We start from the raw sequence: 25,415 nt of genomic DNA, 5'->3' as shown, positions 1-25,415 counted from the left end.
AGTTTAACTTAAAGGAATGTCAGCTCAGTGTTCTGCTTGACCAGTAGATAAGGACAAAGAGTTCAGGGTAATGTTCTCTTGCCTTATAGTTAGAATTTGGGAAAAAATGAACAAACAAACGACAATAAAAAAATAACTGGACTTCACAGATGGACACAGGGCCATGCAGGAAGTAGGCCAAATCATCCCTCTACATAAAGCAAATAGATTTAACTGGTTCTTGTACCTGGTTTATGCAAGCATATGGAGACTTTAATTTTTTTCCATTTTTCATTGTTTTATTTGTTATTTTTAGGTATACATGACAGTAGAGTGTATTTGGACATATTATACATACATGGAATATAATGTATTCTAATTAGGATCCCATTCTTGAGGTTGTACTGATATGGAGTTTTACTGGTTGTGTATTCATACATGAATATAGGAAAGTTATGTCTGATCCATTCTACTGCCTTTCCTATTCTTACCCCCACTCCTTTCCCTTTGTTCCCCTTTGTCTAACCCCAAAACTTCTATTCTTCCCTCCCCACCTCCCCTTATTGTATGTTGTCATCCACATATCAGAGAAAACATTTGATATTTGGTTCTTTGAGATTGGCTTATTTCACTTAGCAGGATAGTGTTCAGTTCCAATCCATTTAATGGCAAATGCCATAATTTCATTCTTCTATATGACTGAGTAATATTCCACAGTGTATATAAACCACATTTTCTTTATCCATTCATCTGTTGAAGGTCACCTAGATTGGTTCCATAGCTTAACTGTTGTGGATTTAGCTGTTATAACAATGATGTGAATGTGTCACTGTACTGTGCTGATTTTAAGTCCTTTGGGTATATACCAAAGAGTGAAATAAGTAGGTCAAGTGTTGGTTCCATTCTAAGGTTTCTGAGGAATCTCCATACTGCTTTCCATAGTGGTTGCACCAATTTGCAGTCCCAACAGCAATGTATAAGTGAACATTTTTCCCCACATCCTCGCCAACATTTATTGTTACCTGTATTCTTGACAACTGCCATTCTGACTAGTGTGAGATGAAATCTAAGTGTAGCTTTTATTTGCATTTCTCAAATTGCTAGAGATGTTGAACATTTTTTCATATATTTGTTGATCGATCATAGTTCTTCTGTGAAGTGTTTGTTTGCCTGTTTATTAATTGGGTTATTTGAATTTTTTTTTGTTTGGTTTGGTGTTAAGTTTTCTGAGTTCTTTACATAGTCTGGAGATTGATGCTCTATATGAGGTATAGGTGGCAAAGAATTTCTCCCATTCTGTAGGCTCTCTCTTTGTGTTCTTGATTGTTTTATTTGCTGTAAAAAAGTTTTTAGTTTGATATCACCCCATTGATCAATTGTTGATTTTACTTCTTGTGCTTTTGGAGTCTTGTTGAGGAAGTCAGTTCCTAAGCTGACATGATGGACAGTTGAGCCTACATTTTCATCTGGTAGGGACAGGGTCTCTGACATAAAGCCTACGTCTTTGATCTACTTTGAGTGAAGTTTTGTTCAGGGTGAGAGATAGGGGTTTAATTTCATTCTACTACATACGGATTTCCAGTTTTCCAGCACCATTTGTTGAAGAGGCTATCTTTTCTCCAATGTAGGTTTATTGTGCCTTTGTCTAGTATGAGATAACTGTTTTTATGTGGGTTTGTCTCTGTGTCTTCAATTCTATTCCATTAGTCTTCATGTCTTTTTTATTGTGCCAATACCATGCCATTTTTGTTACTATCCCTTTGTAGTAAAATTTAAGGTCTGGTAGTGTGATGCCTCCTGCTTCTCATTAAGCATTGCTTTTGCTATTCTGAGTCTCTTATTTTTCTAAATGAATTTCATGACTGCTTTTTCTATTTATATGAAGAATGTCATTAGAATTTTAATAGGAATTGCACTAAATCTGTAAATCACTTTTGGTAGTATGGCCATTTTGAAAGTATTAATTCTGTCTGTCTAAGAACATGGGAGATCTTTCCATCTTCTAAGATCTTCTTAAACTTCTTTCTTTAGTGTTCTGTAGTTTTAAATTGTAGAGTCCTTTCACCACTTTTGTTAGATTGATTCCCAAGTATTTTAGTTTTTTTGAGGTAATTGCAAATGGGAGTTTTACTAATTTCTCTCTGAGCTGATTCATCATTAGTCTATAGGAATACAATTGATTTATGGGTGTTTATTTTATATCCTACTACTTTGCTGAAATAATTTATGAATTTTTAGAAGGTTAGTAGTGGCATATGTTATTGGCAAACAGAAATAGTTGGAGCTCTTCTTTTCCTATTTGTATTCCTTTAATTTCTTTCTTTTGTCTAATTGCTCTGGCTAGGGTTTCAAGGATTAGGTTGAATAAAAGTAGTAAAAAGAGGGTACCCCTGTCTTGTCCCAGTTTTTAGAGGGAAAGCTTTCAATTTTTCTTCATTTAGAATGATGTTGGCCTCGGGTTTAGCATATACAACTTTTATATTGTTGAGGTATGTTCTTACCATCCCTAGTTTTCTAGTGTTTTGAGTATGAATGAATGCTGAATTTTGCCAAATGCTTTTTCTGTACCTACTGATATAAACATGAGATTCTTGCCTTTAAGTCTATTGATGTGATGAATTATGTTTATTGATTTCCATATTTTGAACCAAGCTTGCATCCCAGGGATGAACCCCACTTGATCATGGTGCACTATCTTTTAAATATGGTTTTGCATGCAGTTTGCCAGTATTTTATTAAGAACTTTTGCATCGATGTTAATCAGGGATATTGGTATGAAGTTTTTTCCTTGATGTGTCTTTAGTTTTGTTATTAGTGTGATACTAGCTTCACAGAATTAGATTGAAAGTTTCCCTCTTTTTCTATTTTATAGAATAATTTGAAGAGTATTGGTGTAAGTTCTTCTTTGAATGTCTGTTAAAACTTGGCTGAGAATCTGGTCCTGGTCTTTTCTTTCTTGGGTAATTTTTGATGGTGTCTTTAATTTCATTGTTAAAACTGGTATATTTAAATTTTCTATGTTCTCCTTATTCCATCTGGATAGGTCATATGTCTCTAGAAATTTGTCAATGTCTTCATCATTTTCTATTGTATTGGAACACAGATTTTCAAAATTTCTGTTTATCATCTGTATTTCCTTTTTCATCACAAAGTTTAGTAATTTGATTTTTTTTTCTCTCTCTTTTTTTTTTTTTGTTAGCCTGGCTAAGGGTTTATTGATCTTTTATTTATTTATTTTTTTAAGGATCAACATTTGTTTTGTTGGTTTTTTATAACTTTTGTTTGTTTTAATTTCATTGATTTTGGCTCTTTTTTTGTTTCTTGTCTCCTACAGCTTTTCATGTTGGTATGTTCTTATTTTTCTAGTGCTTTGAGATGTAACATTAGGTTAATTATTTTTGTCTTTGTATTCTTTCAATGAATGAGCTAAATGCAATGAGATTTCCTTTTAGAACAGAGATTTTGATATGTTGTGTTGTTATTCTTATTTACCTCTAAGTAGTTTTTTAATTTCTTCTCTGATTTCCGCTATCCATTGGTCATTCAATAGCATTTTATTTAGTCTCCAGTTGTTTCAGTAGCTTCTGCTTTTTATTCTTTCATTGCTTTCTAATTTCATTTTATTATGATCTGATAGAATAGATAGTATTATCTCTATTCTTTTGTATTGCTAAAAGTTGCTTTGTGGCCTAAGATATGGCCTATTTTAGAGAAGGATCCATGCACTGCTGAGAAGAAAGTGTATTCAGTCATTGATGGATGAAATATTCTCTACATGACTGTTAAGTCTAAATTATTAATTGTATTTTTGAATTAATTCTATAGCTTTTTATTTACTTTTTGTTTGGAGGATCTACCCAGTGATGAGAAAGGTATGTTAATGTCACCCTGTATTATTGTGTTGTGGTGTATTTGATTCTGGAAATTTAGAAGTGTTTGTTTGATGTATGTAGATGCCCCATTGTTTGCAGCATAAATATTTATAATTCTTACGTCTTATTGATATATAATTTAATTAAAAAGTAAGAAATGGCCTTATTGGTCCCTCATGATTAACTTTGGCTTAAAGTCCACATTATCTAGTATGAGAATAGAAATCTCTGCTTGTTTATGAGATTCATGTGAATAGTATGTTTTTTTCCCATCCTTTTACCTTCATTTTGTGGATTTCTTTGCCTATAAGGCGAGTCTCTTGGAGAGTGCATATTTTTGGATCTTGTTTTTAAATCCAATCTGCCAGCCTATGTCTTTCAATTGATGAGTTTAGTCCATTTACATTCATTGTTATTATTGAGATATGATTTTTATTCCCTGTCATTTTGATTTATTTCTGGTTTTTAATTTGAATTAGTTTCTCCTTTGGTTGATTATTCTTCTAGTGTATTCCTCTCTATGCTGGTTTTCACTTTTGTTTTTCACTTCTTCTTCAGGAAATATTTTATTGAGTATGTTTTATAGTGCAGCCTTTCTAGCTGTGAATCCTTTTAACTTTTGTTTATCATGGAAGATTTTTATTTCATCATCAATTCTGAAGCTTAATTTTGCTGGGTATAGTATTCTTGGTTGGCAGCCATTTCCTTTCAGAACCTGGTATATGTTATTCCAAGACCTTTTATCTTTGAGGGTCTGAGTTGAGATGTAAGCTGGTATCTAAAAGTGACATGTTGCTCTTCTCTGGCAGCCTTTAAAATTCTATTCTTATCCTGTATGTTAGTCATTCTCATTAAAATGTGTCTTGGTGTGGGTCTGCCGTAATTTTGTATATTTGGGGTCCTGTAAGCCTCTTGTATTTGATTTTCATTTCATTCTTTAGGTTTGGAAAATCTGATTATGGCATTGAAAAGATTGTGCATTCCTTTGGTTTGTATCTCTACTCCTTAATTTATCCCAATAAATCTTAAATCTGGTCTTTTCATGTTATCCTATAATTCTTGGAAGTTCTGTTCCTGGTTTTTTATCATCTTTTCTGCACGATCAACTTTATTTTCAAAATTATATATTTTGTCTTTATTGACTAAAACTCTGTTTTCCAAGTGGTCTGGCCTACTGGTGATGATCTCCAGTGACATTTTAATTTGGTTTATTGATTCCTACATTTTGAGGATTTCTGCTTAATTTTTTTAAGAATCTCTATCTCTTTATTGAAGAGATCTTTTGCTTCCTGTATTTTCCCCTGATATTACTATCTACATCATCTTTTACTTCATAGATCAATTTAACTATGAATGTTCTAAACATCTTCTGTGACATTTCTTCCACCATGGTGTCAATGCTTTCTGTTATTGAAGCACTTTGGTTTGTTTGGGGTGATTTGTTTCCTTGCTTTTTCTTGTTTGTGTGTCTGCCCATCTATCAGTATGGATTTTAGGCAGCAGAGTTTCTACCCTGTGGACTTATAGTGTCCCTGAAAGTTTCCAATACCTCACAGTTTATGTAGATGAATAATAACAGCAACCAATGCAAACAATTTACAGCATTAAATCAAATAGTTATAGCTATGGCATCTGCAATATTAATCATTACAATATACAGAAATAATATGATCAGTTATTGCCCATGGTAAAAACAGTAAGCTTATAAAAGGTTTTACAATTTCAAATGGTAAATAGGGATATAACAGAAGTGATGTAGGATGTTATAATTATGAGGGAGGAGGAGAGAAAATAGAAAGTAAAAAAAAAATAAAGGAAGAGTGAAAGATTAATAGAGATTGGCTGTTAGCTGAGGAAAAGAAAGAAAGAGAATTAAGGGAAATGGATAAATGAGAGAAAAATGTATGATAAAAATTAAAAAAATAAAAGAATAGAAGAACAAAACTGATATATAGAAATCAAACATCTGAGTCCTCAAAATAACAACTCATGAAAAAGAACTGCCTTCAAAAAATGCTGGAAATGAGAAGAAGAAACAGATATGAATATGTATAAGTGTCTATGAACCATTCAGGTTACAATTGAACAGAAAAAAGGAAAGAGAGAGAGAGAAAAAAAAAGATCTCCATGAAAAGTTGAAGAATTTTGTCCACTGAATTTCAGAAGATTCTGAGTTTCTTTTTCCAGGTGTGTTAGGTGGCATTGCTGTAGTTTGAGTGGAAATCCCATAGGCAGGGCTCCTGCAGGCAGGGTTCAAGCCTAGGTAGGCTCCAGGTTCTTCATTGATTGGCAGTAGGTCTGAAGATTTTAAATCAGCATGCCTCCTGGGCCCAGCAGTTGCTGGACCATGCTGGTGATACCGCTGGTTACTTTGAGGAATCCTTGCTTCCCCATTTGCTGAAGTACAACACAGAGAAGCACATGTCAAGGGTAGAGTGGAAAGTAAAAAGCTTTATTAAAGAATAACAGAAAAAACTTCCCTGGGAGAAAGAAAGGTAACTGAAATGTGAAGTTTCATCCCTTTTATATCTAAGGTTTTCTTTTGTCCTCCTCCATTCCTGTCCTTTATCTCGTTTATTTCCCTCTTTCCTGCCTATGATGGGGGATGCAGGTGGGAAGGCCAAAACATGGAAAACAGGTGGGCCACGTGGTGGAGGAGGAAAGGCTTAGGATAAATTGATTTGCATCTCCCTATCTGCTGGGAGCTGCTTCATTAACAGTTCTTTAGTATGGGCTGGGGCCTTGGAAACATTAATATTTCAATCTCCCAGATGTAGTTTATGATTTCCCGGACTCACATTAGATTCCATTTTCTTTATTAGACTCGACTCCATATTTCTTTATTAAACCTGATTTACCTAGCTACACTAACTACCAGTCTTTAAATCTGGCTTCATTGGGAGACTCCCCCCAGAAAGACCCCCTGAGTTTCAGTGCAGTGAAGGAGCCAATCTTTGCTCCCCTCAGTTACTTGTGGACTCTGTGTTTCCTGGTCTCTTGGGTTCAATCTCCAAACTCAATCAATTCTTTGCCCACTTTTCCAAATTCCAGGTCATTAGCATCTCTCCCAGCCAGGCTCATCTTTCACAGCCAATCTTTAAGTGGCTAATCTTGTTGGGGGAAGGGGAGAGCTGGGTGGGTTTCCCCTATCTGTATTTCCCTATGTAAACCCTTCTTCATGTTTGATTTTCTCCTGGTCACTTAGGGACACTCTTATGTTGTGCCATGTGGGTTTGCCAGGTCTATATTTCAGGCCAAGCACAGTTGCCAGGGGAATTGGGCTCCCCAGCTGGGGGCCTCCATGCTCCACAGCTACAAAATGGCTCCTTCCTCTGTTCTCCCTGGCAATCAGGCGGGAGACAGGACTTCCTTCCTGCATAAGGATGTTGTGCAGCATACCTTTCAGGTTAGTTGGCAATGTCTTTGATCTCTAAACTCTCCTTATGCAAACACACCTCAGTCCTCCTAAAAATGTGGGTTCCTTTAATTGATGTATCTCTCCACTATTTTCTCATGGGATTGGGATTTCATTGGCAGACACCACCACAAGTAGCAGCGGCACTGGGAATTTCTTCTTGACTTTGTTATATCCAACCTTCTGAATCCCTAATCTGCTTTAGAATTAATTCCCAGTAAAATCCCCCCTTTTTACTTTGCTGAGAAGTTGCCTGTCTGCTTTCTTGGTTTCACACCATGGAACAACTAGGAAAGTGACCTTCTCTAATCCTCCATCTTGCCTTCTTCCTCAAATATATATATATATATATATATATATATATATATATATATATATATATATATATATATTTTTTTTTTTTTTAACAATGATTGAATTTTAGTTTCATTGATGAGAATTGATATGTAACGTTGATCCATTTGTTAAGACATTTTGCCAAGTTTAGTATATTAACCCACATGCTTTGGATATTAATTCAGGGACAATAGAAACTGTATTTCTCATATTTTGAGTAGGCACTTTCTTAGGATAGAAGCTGATCACATCTCTACTGTACAGCCTTGATTATTTTAGCTGAGTGCTATTGGCTTGGACATACTTGATTAGTACCTGGGTTACAGGCCAAGCTAAGTAGCTCACATTTCATATCACTCTGTCTACCTTCAATTTTTATAGAGTACATTAAGACTTCCCAATATTTATCTTCTAGGGAAGCTGCATGTAGGAATTGATCCAAGGTTTTCCAGCAATTATCAGCTTGTATATGTCAATCTAAGTTTTCTAAACTTTTCCCATTCCTCCATTAAGCCATCCACTTCCTAGTTAAGCAGAAATTGCTGATTTCTATGTCTTGCTGACATGCAGTATCTCGTTTTCCTTGTCATCCTGAATTTGTGCTTTTTAAAAAAAATATGGTTTTTTTTTGCATAATAGTGGGTTAACAGAAAGAACAGAGATAAACCTAATTATTTAAGCCTTATCTCTTAACAGACTCACCATTAAATTTATTTTCCTAAAAGTGAAGACATTTACATATAAGATAATTTAGGCTATATTGGGCAAACACATATATTTTCTATATTGCTTCTATATAAAATCAGCCAAAAACAATGGAATTAGTAGTTCTTAACACCATCTATGTCCTCATGTAGAGCACAGAAATTCTCTACAAACGAAATGATGAGTTAGCAAAAGTAATAAAAACAGTTTATTAGTTAGACTTGCATCATTTTAGGGTTTTTTTTCCTGTTATTTAAAATACAATTCCACAGGAGCACCAAATTTCATTACAAATACAGCATAAATAATAAAATAACATGATGAATTCTTCAATTGTTCTTTGAATATAAATGCTTTTAAAATAGAGCTATTATTAAGAAAGCTATTAGATTATTTAAGAAGTACCTGTAAAACAAACAATTTTAAAAAGATAATTTTTTTCCTTGTATTGGGGATTTAACCCAGTACCACTGAGTTTAACACTGAGACAAATCTCCATCCCTTATTATTTTTTATTTAGAAATAGAGTTTCACTAAGTTGCTCAGGGTCTCACTATGTTTTTTTTTTTTTTTTTAAGAGAGAGAGAATTTTTTAATATTTATTTTTTAGTTTTTCAGCAGACACAACATCTTTGTTTTGTATGTGGTGCTGAGGATTGAACCTGGGCCGCAAGCATGCCAGGCAAGCGCACTACTGCTTGAGCCACATCCCCAGCCCAAGGGTCTCTCTATGTTTTTGAGGCTAGCCTCAAATTTACAATCCTCCTGTCTCAGCCTCTTGAGTCACTGGGATTACAGGCATGCACCACCATTCCTGACTACAATTAATATTTAAAAATTTTATTTCCCAAGCATGGATAATAATAGTAATATATAACTTATTCAACATTTAGTCTTTGACTTCACAAATAATCAATGCCTAATCTGTGGCCTCATTGGGTTTTAAAAAAAATCCAGAAAAATAAATTATTTTCTTAAGTAAGAACTGAAGCAATTGGGAGAACAATGTATAGAACAGATGGTATCTTATCCCTATGGGCTTTGATAATCACAATACCAATAAACATTTACAAAAGACTAAAAAAATCCAATTCTTCTTATTTAGCTATGATGTTGTAGATAAGAATTCTATCTTAACCATATTAAATCTTGTTTTTATTCCATATAGCAGCACTCTTCTGGAGATTTTGTTTTATTCCTTTTTATTGTATAAATATAACACAATCTCACATGGGGAATGGACTTTCTGTAACAATACTGACAACTTTATCAATTATCATTTATTAAGTTCACATTTATACGTCATTTTCCAATAATTCTATGAGGTAGGTAATATTACTTTATATTTTAAATTTTTGCTTTTTTGAGATATCAGAAAATGAACCCTAAGTAGAGAGGAAATTAACACTTGCATGGCACTTTTAATATAGGGAAAATATTGAATTTAGTATTTATTAAAATTTTGAGAAGGATATTAGTATTCCTATTCTACAAGGAATTGAGACTCAGAGATATTAAGTAAATCAATTGAGATCACGAAATTAAATTATAATAGATCTTAGAAATAAACTCAAGTCTTCTGCTATAAGTCAGTGCATTAAGAAGTAGGTGAGATTTATGAAATATAACTTTTGTTTATATTTATAATTTTGTATTTATATTTATTATATAACTTTTGTTAATATTTATATTTTGTTTTCATATTTATGTTAACAACTACATGAACATTTACAGCGACCTGATAATGTACAACTTTCCCTACTGACCTCTACCTAAAACCATAATCCACTGGGCAAGCATTTTATAAATAAATGAAACAGTTTTATGAGATTTAATAATATTCCTCTTTAGTACCATTTACTCAAAATGAATAAAATTGACCCATGACTTTCCTCAAATCACTTGAAGAAGTTGTTTTTCTTATGATTGCCACATAGAAGGCTTTTAAGTTACCTGTAAATTAATGATGAAAAAGCTGTCGAATCACACAAAAGCTTTGAACTAATATCTTCACCATTGTGACAATAATGTATCATTATATTCAAAATAAATGAATCTTTATTAATAGTACCATTTTTCTGAGGTAGCCTCTTGCACCCAATGACATTCACACAACTTTAACATTAATAAGTATAATTTTCTTCTTGTAAACCAATATAGGAGAGAGCCAGTTAATATTAGTAATGCATTATACAAAACACATTAGTTTTTGAATATGTTTATTTGTTCTCTTATCATATATATAGCTATTGAGAAAAAGTATTTGAATGTCCGCACATCCACTGTTGCTTAAGACATTGATGCTAACAAATCTAAGTACTTACTTAACTATTCTATATCTGTGTAGGCCACAATGAAAAAAGACGGAAACAGTGAAAATCAATGTGCATAACCATCTAAGAAACTTTGAGGAAGAAAGATTGGAAACCAGGAGAGAGATTTGCACTGATCATCTCTATATAAATGCCAATCAAATTTGTTAGTATGAATAAAATATCAGTAGTAGAAATTAAGTAAATGTGTTGTGTCTAAAGCACATAAAGCTTCCCAGATAATCTATGATGTAATATGTTTAAAATAGTCCCTTTGGATTTTATTGTTTATTGGTTTCTTTATAGTACAGTTGAAGCAGGGAGTAGTTCAGTAATATAGATATGATGAAACAAAGACTTAGTTTATTTTTTTGAAGCTAATACAATATCCAATGGAAGAGTCAAGACTAGAATTAGGCACTAATGACCAAAAATGCCATCCATAAAGAAAAGAATACTAAATTGAGTAACAGCACTATTTTGTGTATTTAAAAAAAAAAAAAAGGCCTAAAAGTCTTACCTATGAAGGATTCTTGCTGCACCCTAAAAGATAGAGTGGTATCTACAGGAGATCACAGCTTTTTACTTTCAGAGGCTGATTATTCATAAATTTAACTATATGAAGACTGAATATGCATGGCAAAAATGAAAGATTTCTAATGCTAATAATTCTTAGTACTAAACTTACAAAAAAGCAGTTTTTAAGGATAAATCAGATGGGTGAATCCTGTTTATTAGACCTAACTTATTGAGGGATAAAATAATTAGATAGATGGTTCTTGGTCTTATAAATTTCCCAATTTAATTTGAATATTTGGGGAAGTAGCTCAAAATATTTAGTTTTGTATTTACAGATGTTTCTATCTGAATTTCTAACTGACACATAATATGGGGACTTGGGTTAGGATGATGAAACATCTTTCTGACAGTGCAGCAGACCTTGTAGCCCAAGAGTATACCCTGTTTATAGCCCTTTCTATTCTCATTTCTCCTCATCTTCTCTCAGCAACTACTTTAGGGCCAGCATGTGAGCACAGGAGGTGTAGAAAAATTGACATGAAGCATAGATTCACTTGCTGATTTTTTTTTTTCTTTTTGGATAGTTATAGGGACAGAAATAACAGGATTTTTCTGTTATCAGGAAAGTTTTGGAGTTAATAAAACTAGAAATATTAGGAAGATTAGTTACTAAAATATGGAAATGAATTTCTACACACTATGCGCATAGATTTTAAAAAGTGTAGGTGATATAAACCCAAAGGAAAGGGAAATTTGATTTAATTAATTGATTAATTTACTCAATCATTAAATAAATGTTGTATGATTACCTACTACATGCAAGTCTTAGGCAACCTCTGTAGGTAGGATAAAGATGAATAAAACATGTCTATTGCCTGGGGGCATTCACTGTCAGGGTCTAGTGAACAATAATAAAAACTAAGCACACGAAGAAAGGGATTTGTGTGATCAATGTGTTGGGAATTAAAGCCTGGTAGGCTGTCTATCCACAATGGTGAATTATTGATTTTTACCTTATCTTATTCCAGAAACAATGTCTTGGGAATGAGATTGACACAATGAAACTAATATCAAAATTGGGTATTAAGGAAAAAGAAAAAGTAATCCTTATGCAGGTGGAAATGAATATGTATTCCTCCCTCCAAAAAATAAAACACAATTCAACAAATTTGAATTAAGGATAGACAAGAAAATACTAAGGAAGAAAAGATGAGTAGGATGTTGGTTTCTTTTAGGCAGAAAGAAAAGAACAAATGTATTCAAATATTATTAAAATTACTTTGTAAGTCTTTGAGAAATTAAATGTCATCTCTCAGTATGAGATGATAACCATAAATGCATTCTAAACTATTCAAAAGGCAATATATGGCATTTACTCTTTGCTATTTTTTGTCTTTATGTATTTTTTTCATTTTGTACTTATTGTAAAATCTCTGTGACATTAAAAATAGAAAATGAAGAGATAGAAAGCTTAAATCACTGTTATGTTCTTAAAGCTTTAGAAGTTTGATGAATAAAAATTGTATTTTGGCATCTCCTGCTCTTGAAGTTACTCCCAGATCAGCTACTAATTTGTCCTATGGTCCAAGGCATCAAAACACCACACAGCTCTCCAATAAACTTCCTGTCAGATTACACAACTAGATTATTTCCCTTCCCAGGTATAACAGTGACCTACAGTATTAGCAATAACAAGAACTCAAATATTGGAATATTTACTGGATTAAAACACCCAAATATCCATTTCAACATTTAGTTGAAAACTTCTTTCACATTTTAAACTGATGTGGTTTTTTTGGCTCATCCAATTGTCCATCCATCCTTACTTTTATTCTCTTTAATTCTTAATGCAAAAGAAAGAGTGCCACCTACTGGTTGTGAGCTATGAAGAGCATATCAGCATTGCAACTCTTAGGAAAGGTTGATTCAAAATAAGTATGTATGTTTTCTTAAATGTTTTTAGTATTAACAAACACTGAATGAAATTTTACAATTTTTATGTAAATATCTAGAAATAAAGATTTCTTCTTTTTGTTTCTTACACATTTAAAAAAATCCATTTACCTTTTCCCCAGTAATATAGAATTGAGCATCCTTTTGGGTTGTTTATGTAAAAGGAGCCTGTTTATATCGAATGGTCTAATTCTATTTTGTAATATAAAAATTAAAGTTATTAAAATACTAACAATGCTCAAAACTTAGATTCTAGCAATTAAAGACAAAGTTAAAAAGGAGGAAGGAGTCCCTGGTAGAGTCAGCCTTTACAGTTTAAATGGTTGGCTCTCTAATATTGTTTATTATGTTCTTTATGTCTCTATTATTTTTAACTCCATAGAATACTGGTTATTCTAAAGAAATATTCATTAACACCTTTGTTTTGGATGCTCTAATATATGTCTATGGTTCTATGGTTCTATACCCAAAGAACCCCATTTCAACTCAGTTATACCAGCCACATTTCAAGTGCTCAACAGTCACATGTGCTAGTAGTTATCAGGGCAGGTGGATTTATAAAACGTTTCTACTATTACAGAAAGTTCAACTGTGCAATGCTGGTAGACATGAATACTGCAGTATTTGCTCTGTTTCCCCTGCATATCTCTCATATTATAAGGGTCATCTTTAATGGCATCTAGAGGATTTTCAGTACAATATTAAAAGCAATCAGAGAAAATCACAAAAGATGTGAATAATTGTATTCACAATTAAAGAACAGAGAAAATATGGTCAGACTCTATTGAACATTGCCATTAGTAGGACAGAGTCCCTATCCTAAGGAGCTTGTCATTTAGCAAGGGAAAAGAGAATAAACATGAAACCAAGTAAAACAAGACCATTTTCGGTATGATGACAAAATTAAAATAGGACCAAATAGGGGCAGCTATAGGCTTTTAAAAAAATAAGTAGATTACTTAGTGGAAACTCTCTGAGTTATCAGTTGAATGATAAGAAAGTGATAAAATTTGAAAACATAGGGGAAGAGAATATGAAAAAAATAATAAATATAAAGGACAAAGACAGAAAAATCTTAAGGTATGTTTAAGGTATGGTGGATGTGACTAAGGATTAGTAAAAATGATAATTGGGGGGATATGAGACAAGAGAAGCCAGCCTAATAGTTTTGAGTTTTCTTTTGGTTGCATTCAGAAACCAATGAAGGATTTCAATAGGTAATAACATGATCTATTAAACATTTTTTTAAAAAATCCTGAAAAAATGATTCATAATTCATACATTTACTCATCTATTAAGCAAGACAATAAAGGTAACTCTTCATCTGAGTTTTGAAAGTATTATTTATTCTACATCATAAGCCATAATTTTGCATATTTCTAGGGGATGAAGAAAGGGAGGCCTGTCCTATAGTGTCTGACAATAGATATTTTTCCCAGGTTGCTTAGAGTAATTTGGGGGTTGGGTTCTTGGTGTGTGGAGACAATAACAGACTAAGGGATGGAATGGTGAGTGAAGGGCAGGTGAGAAGATCACCTTTACCACCAAAGTATATGCTAAATTTAGTGGGAATAAATCATGTGTGCCAATTTGAATAAAACTGAAAAGAGAAGATTCAAAAATTATTGTATGTTATTCTCCTGCACATGAATGAAATGCACCCAATTTCTTTCTCATCCTATTTCACAAATAACCTGAAAACAAGGTTGATACCTCCTTTTAATAATATCAATTAGATATCTGCATATGGCTTCAGAATCCCCAATAATGCAATTGTAATAAAGCAGATGCAAGTACAAAGCACTGGAGGATAATATTTCCACCCTTGTCTGCATTGTTTAATGAGACAATGAATACAGTTGACTTCAGACGTGTCATGTATTGTAAATCACTGGGTTATTAATTTTAACAGGGTCAATGTACTGCTCCCATATCCACTTTATAGCATTAGTGTTCCTGATAATAGCTGGAGAATATGGGCTAATAATCCCTACATTATTGCCTGGCACGTGGAGTGACCCTATTCTGCATGAGGGATTTAGAAAGAAGACACATTGAAATGCATTAAAAATAGAGAAAAAGACTTATGAGCATTTAGATGGAAAACTGAGTTATATTGTCCCTCTTTGTTTAGTCAGGACATGAACTGGAGGGCAAACTAAAATTTGTGATTATAGGCACGCTATTACTGAATTTTGGTTATTTTCCTAATCTTTGGTGATTTTATGGTTTTTTTATTTTAATGCAACAGTAAAGACAAGCAATATAATTGTTGTACTTCTTGATACTGTACTTGGAGAGGGTCTTTTACTGTGTGTTTCATTGAAGATGGGATTGCTACTAAGTTATAGTAGTCCATAATATTTCTCTATAGGGATCCCAAAGCGTTAAGCTCTTCTAGCACCTTAGGGATGAATATGCTTGAGTTATTAAATCATTTCTACATAGCTTGATACATTTTGAGCTGAGCTGACATTGATGATAACTGTCCTGGTTAGGGAGTATGAGCAAATTCTTCATTTCAGGGACTAATTGATGTATAAAGAGATTGCAGCTGCCATGATTAAGAAGAAGAGACATTTAAACCACCATAGGTACAAGATATGGCTGTAATAAATTGAACCTACAAAATGTGAAATGAGTGGCCCAGTTATGCATATGCAATCTAAATTTATTTAATATCTCTTTCTTGTTGGAGTGTGAGTCTAGCCTCAGGCACCAGGGGGAGGAAGCATTATTCCTTAGTTGCCAAATGGCCTAGATTAGAGATTCTTACCCACCCAGAGGCATTTGAGCTTTATCAAACAGTGCATTGTGACCAGGTAAGGAAACACTTTCATCTTTTCTATTGGCTAATTTAAATAGGTATAAATTACAAAGGCTCAGCTTTGGAGTTACATTTGTTATTGAGTTGTACTTCTAGTTAAATTCATATTTTCCCTATTGTCTAAAAAATTACCAGTTTCTGTATCATTATTGGAATCAGAGAAAAACAATGAAAAGTAAAATACAGATCAAGATTAATATGGTATTTTTCTAATTTTTGCCAATCTTGGTAACTTTGTGCTTCCTTGAATTCTTATTTGTCTATGCTAATTGGATCAAGAAGGGAAAGAAAAGTTTCCTTCCCCTTTGTTCCTCCTGGATTTAAAAACACTGAACAGATGCAGTGATATAAACCTGCATTTAAGTCCCTTATATTTTTCTTTATAGATACAATTGTGAATTGTGTTCCTCCTGCATTTGTAATTAGAGGGTGAAACAGATGGCAAAGGCTCCGTGTAAAGAGATGTCCATTAAAATAACTTATGCTGCCAAGTGATGGTTCACTCCAAGTGGGGAATTCAATTTCCTCCATGCAAAATAGAGCAGGAGCACACACATGCTTGGAAGAAACTTTGTTATATTGGACAACTAAAACAGTAGCTGGATGTTACATTGAAAATTCTACGACTAAAGATATACAAATAATTTCATTTTTTCAAAAACAATATGGTTGATGGAGGTGGGAGTAGAGACTTGGATGGAAGCCCTCCAAGAGCAGTTTAGTATGCTAATCATATCCATTCTAAGCCTGCTGTGGGTGTACAGCAAACAGGGATAGGTTTTACTCTGAATTTGTAGCCAGACCTAGGAAAGTAAACGAAGAACCATTAGTAATGATTTGATGTACATCCCTCTATGTGTTAAACATGTATTTAGGAAGGTGACATGATGACATTTTAATGCTCATGTGAAGAACTACAATGTAATGGTTAAGAATGAGAATTCTGGAGTCAGCCCTTCTAAGTTTGAATCACACTTGCCATTTGTAACTGTGGTTTTTCTGCCATTATAAAAAGAGACATGAATCTCCCCAAATTCAAGGCATATCTTTATAAATCTGAATACATCAAGTTCTAAGCTTGGTAAATTTCCTTGTCTGGGCTCATTTTTGACATCTTTCCTGTCTTTACAGAGCTAAAGAATATGAAATTGTTATCAAAATGAAAATACGTAGAAATAATCTTTCACAATGGAAAGTACAGCTATTATACTAGCTCAGGATAAGAGGCTCCTTAGAGCAGTTGGCATAACCTGTCTGAGTGGCAAAACCCTGTATGTTTCCATGTCAACCAACACTTTAAAGAGATATTTAGATCCTTTACTATATGACTGGTGCCTGGGGACTGGTGCCTATATGACTGGAACTGCATTTTGAGAGCAACTCAGATTCTGCTTGTGGGGAGCTTATGTTTTAAAAGGGTGAGCACCTCTGTCTTTTCAGTGCTGGCCTCCCTGTAATAAACATGGAGGGAAGAGAAAGATTCACAAGGCCTCTAAAGCTATCTGCCAGGTTAGTAGAAACTGCAAATCCTACAAGAATTTGAATATCGTGTCAATTTTGCATATAATCTTGTCAAGCTACTTACCCTTACCTTCATTTTAAAAGTAAGATTGTGGCTCTTTATCTCTAAGAGTCTTTATGAGAAATAGCTGAGCTGATTTATAGCATTTATTGGATCATAATCAATAAATAGGTGCTTCCTTTCTCCCCTTTAGATTCCACTCCAGAGGTCTTCCCTGTACTCTATTCAGGACCCTATTTGAAGTATATTGTTAATGCTGTGCAATCCTTTCTGCTAATATTTGGTAATCGTTCAAACTCCAGAGATTTTTGTCTACACTTGAGGGTATCAATTCTTATATTAAACACAAAATTTAATATCAAAATAGGAATGATAATAGCTAACATTTACACAGCATTTTATCTGTCAGGTACTGTAACAAATATTCTATGTACGCTTTGTATATTCACTCATTCAATCCTTACAACAATCCTGTGAGGAGAGTGTAATTATTCTTGAAGCACAGGAAGAGTAAAACTTGCTCAAAGGCATTATCCATTGGGTCATGTTGAAATATCTCCAAGGACAAAGGATGCCATAAAGTTAGAGAACAAGCGACAATCTGGTTGAAAACATTAAAGCATGCAGCACATAAAGAAGTTCAACAAGTATTTTAAAAAATTAACAAATTATATAGATGTCAAAGATCATGTTTGAAGAATAAGATAATGAACACATAAAAAATCAACTTTATGTATTTGTAATTGAGGAAATGAAAACTAAATGAATGAGATATTGTTTTTACTCATGGACTGGCAATAAAGTCTTTAAGTACCTACCAACTATTAACTATTATGTAGGGAACAAGTTCTGTTATGTTATCACTGTTATATAAAAAACATAGAAACATAGAGGACAATTAGATAATTTTTATAAAAAGATTTGAATAAATTTTTACAATTTTCAGCAATGTAGCTACATTTCTAAGTATCTACTTTGGAGACATTCTTACACATATACACACACATATGTTTTCTGTACTATTTGAAATACAAAAACAAAAGTAAAATGGAAATAACCTAAAAGTGAAACTTCAAAATTATGGCATATCCACATCACAAAATACTTTGGTGCAGTTTAAAAATTAAGACTACACTGAGATTTATTCTTACTCCAGTCAGAATGGAAATTATCAAGAATACAAGAAACATTACTCAGCAATAAAAGAGAATAAAATCATGGCATTTGCAGGTAAATGGATGGTGTTGGAGAAGATAATGCTAAATGAAGTTAACCAATCCCAAATAACCAACTGCAGAATATTTTCTTTTGATATAAGGAGGCTTATTCATATTGGGACAGGGAAAGGGAGCATTGGAAGAATAGACAAACTCTAGATAGGGCAGAGGGGTTGGAGGGGAAAGAAGGTGGCATGGGGTTAGAAATGATGGTGGAATGTGATGGACATTATTATCCAAAGTACATGTATGAAGACACGAATTGGTGTGAATATACTTTGTATATAACCAGAGATATGAAAAATTGTGCCCTATATGTGTAATAAGAATTGTAATGCATCCCACTGTCATATATATAAAAAAAGAGAATATAGTGAAATTTTTGTCCCCAAGAAAGGATAACAGATTGAGTTGGTATAGTGTATTCTTGGTTATCAAAAAATATTCATGTAGCTTTGGGATTTTGAATTGGTGACTATTCATGATGTGTGGAAAAGCATGATATATACCACAATCTCAATCACACAAAATGGGATATTGTGTATATATGCACCCAACCTAGAGGGACACAACCAACTAAGCTTCTTGTGACTGGATGATTTTGTTTTTTGCTTGTGTTTTTATTTTTCCTGTAATGTACAATTTACTTTTAAAAAATAAAAATTATTTTAAAAACAACAACAACAACAAAGAGAATACAAGCAACAATAAATGCTGGTGAGGATGTGGGGGAAAAGCTACACTCATTCATTGCTGGTGGGACTGCAAATTGGTGCAGCAGCTTTGGAAAGCAGTATGGAGATTGCAAAAAAGCTAGGAATGGAACCACCATTAGACCCAGTTATCCCATTGCTCAGTATATATATCCAAAGGAGTTAAAATCAGCATAATACCGTGACACAGCTACATGAATGTTTATAGTAACTCAATTCAACAATAGTTAAGCTATGGAACCAATCTAGATGCCCTTCAAGAGATGAATAAATAAAGAAAATAGTATGTATACACAATGAAGTATTACTCAGTCATGAAGAAGAATGACTTTATGATATTTGCCTGTAAATGGACGGATCTGGAGACTATCATGCTAAGTGAAATAAGACAATCCCCAAAAGCCAAAGGTCAAATGCTTTGTCTTATATGTGGAAGCTAGCCTCCCCACAATAAATGGGGGAGAATCGAAGTTCAGTAGATTAGATAATGGGGAATGAAGGGAAGGGTGGAGGATAGGTAAAGGAAAGATAGTGGAATAAATCTGACATAATTTTCTTATGTACATATTTGAAAAATTCACAGTGAATCCCACCATCATGTACATGCACAAGAATGGGGTCCTAATTAGAATAAGATATATTCCATGCTTTTCTAATTATATAAAAATGGATTCTACTGTCATGTATATCTAAAAAGAATCAATAAATAAAAAATAGAGGGAGGAGAAATAGGCTGCTATGGAAAGATGTATAAAACAATAATTTTGAATGAAGAATGCAAATCTTAGATGATCTGTTGTTCAATGTGGTATAATTATTATAAAAAAGTCTCACATTTATGAAATAGTCCTATATAACTGATGCAGAAATGGAAAAATGTAACAGAAAAGTGGACACCAAAATGTTGCTTGGTGATAGCTGGTAACTGTTTTGGGATTGGAAATGGTTTTTAAAAGGCGGCTTTAAACTTTCTTGTAATATTTTAATAATTTCAAAGTGTATGAACACATATGTGTGTGCATAGATGTTTATATTATTTTAACATATATAAATATAGGACATACTTACATATTAAACTATTATTTATATAATTTGTATATTAAATGTATTTACATTTTATGATCATAAACATATAAAATACATTTATATACAGGTATTATACTTAATATGTTATATATAAAATTGGGGAACAATTTTAGACATATGCAGCCTCAGGAGGGGAAGAAGGGACATTCACTTGTTGGCTCCTGTCTCTTGGTTCTTTTTGGTCAAAGCCCGTCCTGCAAGGTTTACTCCTATGCACACCAGGGTTATTTTACATGGATTCTTAGGGTGGTTGTTGGGGAAACCAGAGACTGGTTGAGAAGATCAGCTCTAACCCTGAAGAGGCTGGGGTTGAAGTGTTGTCTGGAGATGAAGTGGCTGTGGTGGTTACCAAGGCTTTGTGACTGTGAGAAGTCTAGGGCAGTCACTGGAGCACTTCAGTCTGCCAGGAGGCCAGGTCAAGGGTCAGGCCTTAATGGGAGGTAGACATATAAGTGGGATTTGATATAACCTATCTCCAGTATCCCCCCAAAAGAATCATACAATGTTCCTCTTTAAAAAAGAACATGAAAGAAACTCTCAAACACATATGCCTAACTAATTGCATTTAAAAGAATTGTAATCTAGCAAAGAAATTTCTCTTGATTCCCTACCAACAACATGCCATAGTTATAAAAAATCATTTATACAAATGACTCTGCATGTTGTAAATGACCAAGATCATTATCTTCTAATTGCAACCATTATCATTATCTAATGGTATTTCTGAAAGAGACCACCTGCCCATTGCTAAGCAGATGCACCAAGTGATGGATTGATAAGTAGAGAATCCATTACATTAGGGTACATTTAAATAGGTTAAGAATTTAATTTGGAATTAACCCAAGGTAAGCTTGCTACTACTTTCCTGAAGAGAAATAATATGTAAATGAGTCTTTTAAATGTTAAAATTTTGAAAATATTTTCTTAAATTTTCATTTATTTAAGCATTTAACTGAGGTGATATAAGAAAATATATTACAATAAAAAATTACCTGTGTTAATTCTTACTGAGAAAGTGGTATACAGAGAGATTGGGAAAGTGTATCAAGAAATATAATATATTAGCAAACATATTAAAAGGAGGAAAATATTTACTATCAACACATATTCTCAGTCTGAAGGTGATAAAGATACATTACATTGAAAGACAAAGAAGACTAAAGACTGGATCATTATTGGAAAGTCAAAAAAAAAAAAAAAAAGCATTCACTGGCTAGATTAACAACATACCTGCTGAGTTAAGAAAAATTAATTCTTTTAAAAATATTTGACTAAATTTTACAAATGAGACTCCAATTTAACCAAACCAAATAAATTTATTCTTGAGCAGCATAAATTATGCCTTGCTTTCCTTGGCACATAATGTTCTCAAGATACAGACTGCTATTTTAGAGGGCAATGATGTCTTTAACCACTGTGTCAGGCCTAATGGAAATGGTAGTGAGCAAGATAGTTACTCCATTGAATTTTGGAAGCAGTTAGGAGCACTAATAGTCTCTTATTTTTCAAACATCCTTAATGATATAATGCATATAAAATAATTCCTTCTACAAATCAAAATGACCTTTTTATAAGAAAAGAGGAACAAAAGGATCCATTAATTTTTAGAAATTCTCATGTATAGCCAATGCTCAATTGAATTCTATCCTTAGGATTTTATAAAAGTACTGACTGGGAGGTGAAAAAGGCTTTTCTCTTCCTCACATGTTTTAATGTTAGAGGAGTCTGAAGACTACAGGATCCAAACAACCAGCCATCATTTCCATGATAAAAACTTCTGACTCTATGGGTATAGAAAACATAATAGTGAGTCAATTTTAATATATATTTAAAGGTTAGTTTTATTGGTAAATTTCAAACATAGGTAGAAACATAAATTACTAATTTATGTATACTCCATTTTGAGAAAGGTGTTTATGTTATAATCTGATGGATAATGAAGAAGCATAGGTAGACAAATTAAAGGAATTTGTCACACAAAAAAATTTGAGCAAAAGTCATGTTTGCAGAGAATTGAATAGAAGTTTACCCCTATCAAAAGTATAGATATCCTTTAACATGAATTTGCATATTGGAAAATCTTTAGACATGAAATATAACAAGTTATTACAATTTACAAGGACAATATGACCCATGTGGCATAAAACAAAAGATCAACACAATGAAAACAGATTTATGTTATATGAAAAGTGTTTGGAATATAAAATAGCAAGATTAGTGGGCCCAAATAAAAGTTACAATAATGGCTTTTGGGATTCAGATGATCCCTTTGGCTATTGCTTTAGTCTTTGCTACCTTCCCTCCCCTCCTCTGACTTATGTCATTTCAATATCCTGAACTATACCAGGCTTTAAATAATCTTTGAAGTTTTGTGATTTAATCTTTTCTATGAGCTGCAAATCTGCCATATTTGCTCTGACCTGTCCAAAGAACAATCTTTCTCTTGGAGAGCAAACATAAATAATGAGTTCAGTAGGAAGGGGGAGTGGAGAATAAAAGGCAGATGAATAAAATCGATACAGATAAGGTATGTGAAGAGATTAGCACTTTGTAAAACACACTGGAATATTCAGAAATGTGAGATATTATTCATGATTAGATGAAATGAATTCATACTTAGAAACTTCATTAACTTGTGTTCTAAGAGGCCATTTCTAAAGCATTGAAATAATATTAAATTAAGTCTCGTGAATATTTATTAGAGTAGTCTGTACCTTTGAATATACATGTTTGAGTTAAAGGGCTGCCAGTAAATCACTTTTATTTTTACACTGTCAACCAAGAGTTCTTCATGAAAGTCTAACTCTAGATACCTCATCTTCTCCTCTCAGGGAGTTACATCTGCTTCATTTTATGCATCCACTAACATGAAGAATATTGCTATGATGTTTGCATTATTTCTTTTTTTAGTCACAAGCCAAAAAAAAAAAAAAATCCCCTGAATATGTAAGCATGTAAATCAGGGTGACTTATTATTTGAATAAATGTGTACATGCCATAGTCAGAGCATATGAATGTGATAGAGTAGAAAATCTATCCCTAAGACACTGGAGAACAACAACAATGAAAATTAAATATAAGTAAGAAAGTATTTATATCTATGTGTATATAATCTCCATCTAACTATATATTTATATCATTTATATTTCTATATAAAATGTGTGTTGGAGAGGAAATCAGGGAGGAAACATTAGATGGAGGGGTATAATTGCAATTACCAGAACACAGTATAAAAGGGAGGTGGCCTTGGCTTGTCAGGGTGAATGTGCAAGGGTCATGGTCATTCGGCTGTCTCTGCACAGACTGAGTTGATAAAATACCTACAGATTAAATTTCACCTAAAAACAATGTTCTTCATGTGTGTAGTAAATTTCTATTTGTTATTGTAACAGAATTTCACTCTCCACTTAAAAATACCTTTAAATATTTAAAGCATGAAATCATTCCAAGTATCTGTTAAGTTTAACATGCAGAGACATGGGAAAAAATGTAAAGGTTTTTGAGATCTCGATTTCCTGAGAGAAGTGTTTACCCACATTTTCAGCTACTACTCATTTGGGGTCAATGTCAAGTCGAGATGTCAGTGCCTGGGAAGGTAGGTGATTTTACATGTGCTGCTGTTGCCGGTCCCCAACTTGTGATCACCAATAAGGTTTGTTGACAGATTCTAGCATTTGCTTGAATATGCATTTGATAAGTTCACAGTATGATGGGCAGACACACCCCTAGTTCAAAAGATTTAAATGTTCCTATTTATTGTTTCTTATCTGTGAAAATGTTCTATTTCCTCAGGGACCAAACTGACTGTTTTCTTCTTCTTTCTCTTCCCTCTCTTTCTTTGCAGCAAGAAACCCTTAGCTTGTGATTTATTTCAAGGTCATTGCTGCTGGCTTCAGTAGTGATACTATGTCTGTGTATGTGAGTATGTTTGCCAGAGTAAAGGAGAGGATGGAAAAGGAGTAGAAATATGTAGTTTATTCTGACATGAGTTAAAGTTACAGGAAGTTTCAAATGTGTGAGAAAATAAGTGATGTACAAAGAAAATAACCTGTGTAATCCACATACAATCCCCCATACGAACTCATGAGAGGACTTTGAAAGGACACAGTGCTCTCCCACACACTAGTGGAGCAAGAAACTGTATGGCATGCAACAAGCACTGATGGTGATGGTTCTCTATGATTTTTATTAAGCTAAACAAAACATGTTCTCCTCAGTCAGGTTGTAAATGTATTTTCACATCTTAGAAAAACGAAGAACCAAACTCCACTCTATATAACACCATTCTCAAAAGTACATGCATTAAAGTATCAATTCCACTTCGACAAAATAACATGGCAGGTGGTATTTATTCAAAATTATTAGTGGAATAATGCTTGACAATGAAATTCTATGGAATTTCTTAAATTGATTTGAGAATTTGAGAGCACTGTATGTATGTTTACATATATATATGTATATATACATGTATATCTAGTTAAAAATGTTTCACAACAAATCCATTATACAGAGTTTTAGCTATACCAGCAAACTTTCTCTTACCAACAAACTTCTGGAAAAAAAAAAGATTTGGGATATTTTGTTTACATTTTTCTTGGGCTTATTTAGAACTGGTATCATGCAAATGTAAGAACAATCTTTCTCTGCAAGGCCTCAGGCCACGCATAATAGTCAATAAAGTAAAATCACTTTTGTTCATTGATACAAAACAGTTGCATGCCACAAAATATAGAGACTGCTATCCCAACTGAAATGCGTTCAATTCTGTGTCTAAAATCCAGTGAGAATTAAGAATAGTAATGCATTTTTCATCCCCAGTTCTAGTTTCTCACTAGAATATGCATCTGTATCTCATAAGAGCTTTTTTTCTTTTTAAATTTTTTTTAAAAAATTTATTTATATATGACAGCAGAGTGCATTACAATTCTTATTACACACATAGACCACAATTTTTCATAT

Source organism: Marmota flaviventris, chromosome 3 (genome assembly GCF_047511675.1).
Source record: "Marmota flaviventris isolate mMarFla1 chromosome 3, mMarFla1.hap1, whole genome shotgun sequence".
In the NCBI taxonomy this organism is placed as follows: Eukaryota; Metazoa; Chordata; class Mammalia; order Rodentia; family Sciuridae; genus Marmota; species Marmota flaviventris.
The sequence above is the reverse complement of the archived record's forward strand: the minus strand, read 5'-3'. Positions refer to the sequence as shown.